The sequence below is a fragment of the Priapulus caudatus genome, unplaced genomic scaffold (genome assembly GCF_000485595.1).
Source record: "Priapulus caudatus unplaced genomic scaffold, Priapulus_caudatus-5.0.1 Scaffold648, whole genome shotgun sequence".
NCBI classification, from domain to species: Eukaryota; Metazoa; Priapulida; class Priapulimorpha; order Priapulimorphida; family Priapulidae; genus Priapulus; species Priapulus caudatus.
Genome location: NW_014577709.1, coordinates 20,215 through 24,621, shown reverse-complemented (window position 1 = coordinate 24,621; position 4,407 = coordinate 20,215). Strand labels below are relative to the sequence as shown.

At 35.9% G+C, this 4,407-nt stretch overlaps 1 non-coding gene across 1 annotated transcript; it reads left to right on the top strand.

Annotated features, from left to right (window-relative positions):
• Window positions 1-607: 607 nt before the first annotated feature.
• Trnaa-agc lies at window positions 608-680 on the top strand. Its single transcript has one exon. It is a non-coding gene; the product is annotated as a tRNA-Ala (tRNA).
• Window positions 681-4,407: the final 3,727 nt, after the last annotated feature.

The following is a 4,407-nucleotide window of genomic DNA, read 5'->3' as shown; positions in this document are numbered from 1 at the left end:
TAATGATGTAAGAATCGCGAGCGTGCAATATAACTTTTTTTGCGCGCTTTTTTGCACGGTTTGGCGTGCATTATAACAATAACAACGGCGTGTCACGTGACGCGTTTTGACCAATCATGATGCATAAAATATCCGAGCCATTTTATAATATAACATATAAGCTGAATACGGCAGTAACTCTTAAGAGCCATGTGTAGCTAAACTGAGAACAAATAAAATTGAATATATACCACAACTGCTGTCCGTTTCGCTACTGTTTGCTAGTCTGCCTATTCGATCAACAGCGAATAATACATGATTAATATAATATATATATAATATAATAATAAATTATTATACGTAATAATGTATTATTAGTTCTTGATTCGATCTATATATTGCAACTATCGTCACTTTTCGTTCCTTTGATCATTAAACCACTTGATCGTAGACGCCAGCTCACTGGGCCTGGTTTACTTACGCATGTTGAAGGCAATTATCAGGTCATCAGTTTCGGTCTACTGACGTTGTCACAGAAAGTAGCACAACACGCTTACGACGTGCCATTGCAATGAGAACTGAAATTCTAACAGTAACTAATAGTACGACGGTTAGAGTTGTATGTAACGGGGGATTAGCTCAAATGGTAGAGCGCTCGCTTAGCATGTGAGAGGTAGCGGGATCGATACCCGTATCCTCCATAAGTTTTCTTAATCAAACAGAACCGCAGCACTAGCTTCCAACACTCTTCTTAAACTTATTCTTCCTCACTGTCTATTGATGGAATGTTATCATATAAATCTATGCTAGAGTAAGTTGTAAAAATTCTAATTTAACGGGAGATTAGCTCAAATGGTAGAGCGGGATCGATACGCCCGTCCTCCACTTATTTTCTGGAAGAGAACACAATAATATAACGTATTTTTAATTTAGATGTTTAGAGTTAACTTCTAAATTTAACGTTGAACCTTAAAGAAATGTTACAATACCGGATGTAACGGGGGATTAGCTCAAATGGGAGAGCGCTCGCTTAGCATGCGAGAGGTAGCGGATCGAACGACCTCCATAGTTTTCTTCCTCACTGTCTACTGATGGAATGTTATCATATAAATCTAGGCCAGAATACCTCCTCTCCATTTTAAATTCATACAAGCTATTACCCGTCCTCCAGACGGGATTGAGTAGGGTCTGATTTGAGGATGGCGGTTTAACCATTTCTCTCTCACTTTTAGTTGAGGATGTATTTTACAGTAAACTACTGATATGTAGACTCGAGTCCATATATATTATTTGATTAAAAAAATTGTATCTAAATATATTATAAAATCTGAAATTTTACACTTAAAATTACATACAATTTTCAAATAAAGGAAAATGGGGGATTTCATAGTACAATTTCACTTATTTAGATTTATTTTGAAAAATATCATTCTGCGCTACGAAGCATCATTAATAATTAAATTCTTAAAAAAAGCAAAATGCATTGAGTAGTTTTGAAGATATATGTTTTTGAAAGTCAGTGGACGGCGGCGCTTCAGTAGAAGCCGAACAATAACTCAAATCAATTTCAATCAATAAGTAGTTCGCCTTTCTATAGTGCGTTTACAGGACTTGTGGTTCGTTCTCGTCCTTGCTAACGCTAAATATTTTTTAGTAAAAACAAGCGCATGTTCTTATATTGCAGCCATATCCCGACAACTTGATCTCTGGGAAGTTGGAAGGGACTGATCGAGAAAACATACGGCAGCAAACTGGACGGGACAATAGTCATGGCAAACTAATTAATTGTATATAGTTGAGCGTAAGAATTAATGTTTTTATTGGTATTAGTATATTTTAGTATATAGTTATATTTAGTATATAAGTTCTTTATTAGTATAACATATAAGCTGAATATGGCAGTAACTTTTAAGAGCCATGTGTAGCTAAACTGAGAACAAATAAAATTGAATATATACCACAACTGCTGTCCGTTTCGCCTACTGTTTGCTAGTCTGCCTATCGATCAACACGCTAATAATATATTTTACTATAATATATATATATATAACTAGAGCACTCGGGAGCAGCGCAGACCTCCGTCAAGGCAGCTGAATTCTCTCACTCTGCGAATTTTTTTTAATTAATTAATTTAATTAATTGGATCGGATCACCACCAAAATGTAATGAATTTTATGTTACCCCATTTCTGACCTTATCCTGAGAATTTTATTATTAATTAATTAATTAATTGGATCGCGGATCACCACATCAAAATGTAATCAATTCGAAGTTAGCCCATTTCTGACCTATCCTGAAAAATTTTATTAATTAATTTATCGTAATAATTAATTGGATCCGGATCACCACAAAATCTCATCAATTCTAAGTTAGCCCTTTTGTGAACATATTCTGAAATTTATTACAACGTCCATAAACTTTTTCCAGTTTAGGCCTGTACACAAACTCACAAACCAACAAACAAACACTCCAACACGAACGAAACACACGCCGGTGAAAACATAACCTCCTGCCAACCCCTTGGCGGAGGTAATAATAAATTATTATACGTAATAATGTATTATTAGTTCTTGATTCGATCTATATATTGCAACTATCGTCACTTTTTGTTCCTTGATCATTAAACATCTTTATCGTAAACGCCAGCTCACTGGGCTGGTTTACTTACGCAGTGTTGAAGCAAGTATTCAGGTCATCGATGTTTCGCTACTGACGTTGTCACAAAAGCTAGCACAACACGCTTTACGACGTTGCCATTGCAATGAAACTGAAAGTTCTAACAGTAACTAATTAGCTACGACGCGTAGAGTTTGCTATGTAACGGGGGATTAGGCTCAAAATGGTTAGACGCGCTCGCTTAGCATGTGAGAGGTAGCCGGGTTATCGATACCCGTATCCTCCATAAGTTTTCTTATCAAACAAACCGCCAGGCACTACTTCCAACACTCTTCTTACTATTCTCATCTATTGATGAAATCATTTAATCGCTATGCTAGGAGTAAAGTTGTGAAACATTCTAATTATAACGGGAGATTTAGCTCAAAATGGTGAGATTCGGAGGATCGATACCCGTCCTCACTTATTTTCTGGAAGGAGAACACAATAATATAACGTATTTTTAATTTAGAATTGTTTTAGAGTTAATTTCTAAATTTACCTTGACCTTAAAGAAATGCTACAATACCGAAAAGGTAGGGGGATTAGCCTCAAATGGGAGGAGATGCGCTCGGCTTTAGCAATCCGAGAGGTGCGGGATCGATACCCGCATCCTCCATAGTTTTCTTCCTCACTGTCTACTGATGGAATGTTATCATATAAATCTAGGCTAGAATACCTCCTCTCCATTTTAAATTCATATTTTATTGCAAAATAGTACTTTTATTTGGGGATATTGCGCATGCGCGAGCACCGTTACATGCATGCAGTACGGACTGAAGAAAACTGCATAATATAGCTTGCTGAGAGAGAAAGATCAGCGAGGGACAATTGAGGCAAGGGAGAATGGCGGGAGGGGATGAAGTAGGAGTTCCAGGGCAACTACAGGCTATGGCGCTCTCCTAATTATAAACACAGGTGTACTGATAACAATTAACTACAGAAACCTACGCTGAGATACCCCCTAACCATACTAACTGCATATTCATTCTGCTGCTGAGATATTGCGCATGTGCTAGCATACTAACGTAGCGCTCGCTTAGCATGTGAGAGGTAGCGGGATCGATACCCGTATCCTCCATAAGTTTTCTTAATCAAACAGAACCGCAGCACTAGCTTCCAACACTCTTCTTAAACTTATTTAAAAAAACCGAGCATTCATATTTATTCGTAGTAGCAGCTATCGTTGCTTGTCCGTAATGTTGTAAGTGGTTGAGGAAGTCTCCACCCAAACTTATAACGGAATAATATCATAACTGAATTTAAAAAAACTGGGTGAGGAACGAAATTATATTCCTAGTAAATTTTAACTTTATATTGTTGTTTGATTTATGAGAAAGTATTGTCTCAAAATGCACAACGTGTGCTAGTATTTGGCGCTTCAAAACTGGCGCAGTAATTTCTCCTATGAATATATTTATGTCATTATCATTACGAAGCATAGAGATATATTTTACGCTTTACTGGATATAAGAAGATAATATAAATACATTTATACATTTAACACATTTATACCTAGGTCGAATTAAGAAATTCATCGATCTTGCGTATTATTTTATTGTGTAAAGGATAAATACTGCTGATATAATATAAATAACTATAATATATATTTAATATATTATATATACATACATATTATATATTATATATTATATATATATAAATATAAATGATATTATAACCGTGTTTCCAAAAGCTCAAGAGTATAGATTATTAGCGCATCATGTATATCCCCCCCCCCCTTTCTTCCCCTATCTCTCTTTCATTACACAC